Source organism: Neomonachus schauinslandi, chromosome 1, assembly GCF_002201575.2.
Source record: "Neomonachus schauinslandi chromosome 1, ASM220157v2, whole genome shotgun sequence".
NCBI classification, from domain to species: domain Eukaryota; kingdom Metazoa; phylum Chordata; class Mammalia; order Carnivora; family Phocidae; genus Neomonachus; species Neomonachus schauinslandi.
In genome coordinates this window covers 107730273-107731203 of record NC_058403.1, presented here as the reverse complement: position 1 = coordinate 107731203, position 931 = coordinate 107730273, and the positions used below count along the sequence as shown (strand labels likewise).

The 931-nt window shown below is 30.9% G+C and overlaps 1 non-coding gene across 1 annotated transcript; it reads left to right on the top strand.

The window, feature by feature from the left end:
* The first annotated feature begins 457 nt into the window (after window positions 1-457).
* On the top strand, window positions 458-599 carry LOC123326889. Its single transcript, XR_006541379.1, has one exon. It is a non-coding gene; the product is annotated as a U4 spliceosomal RNA (small nuclear RNA).
* The last annotated feature ends 332 nt before the right edge of the window (window positions 600-931 follow it).

Below are 931 nucleotides of genomic sequence, written 5' to 3'. Positions count from 1 at the left end.
CTTAGATCTACAATTAAGTATATTTAATCCTCATAACCAGTTCTTTTACTGGTTTCCTTAATCATCTCTTAGTTAAATGAAGTTCATCCTTTAGTAGATTCCTCAGGAAAGACTCATAGGTGGTAGCCTTAATATTTGAAGAACAGCTAGGCTGGACATAAAATCCTTTATTTACCCCTTCTTTCTTTAAGTTTATAGAGAAGTTTGCTGCACTCCTTCTTGCTTTGATTGTTGCTGACAAGAAGTCTGATGCCAATCCTATTTTTTTTCCTTTGTAAGTGACTTTGATTTTGCCTGGAAACCCAGAGGGATCTTTTATTTCTAAAGTTCAATGATTTTACTAGGAGATGTCTCACAGTTTACTATTTTGCATTTATTTTTTGAGATAAAAGATGAATATTACATTCAATCTACCAATCCAAGTCTTCCTTTATTTCAGGGAACTATTCTTGAATCAAAATATGTGCAGTGGCAGTATCGTAGCCAATGAGGTTTATCTGAGGTGCGATTATTGCTACTTGAAAACTTTTCCCAATTAATACTATGAATCAATTAAATATTACTTCCCTTTCATTGAGAACTAGGGTGCTGGAAAAAGGGTTATGAAAAACTTTTTTTTTTTTTTACTCTGTGTGTTCTGTGCTACATGTTACCTAGGCAAAAATAAATAAAATAGTTTAAAAAACCAGAATATTCATTTAATATATTGAATATGCTATTCATTTTTCATCACTCATTATCAGAATTAGGATGAAATACTAAAGGTACCTGGATATTGAGCAGATGCTGTACAAAACAATTTAATGAAAGTAGATATTGTGTCTTTTATTAGGTCACTTTTAAAGCCACTACTCAATGTTATATTTTTGAATATTCACAAAAGAAATTAGTTGATTAGCTTAGAAGCAATAAAAAGTGTTTCTTCTGGAAA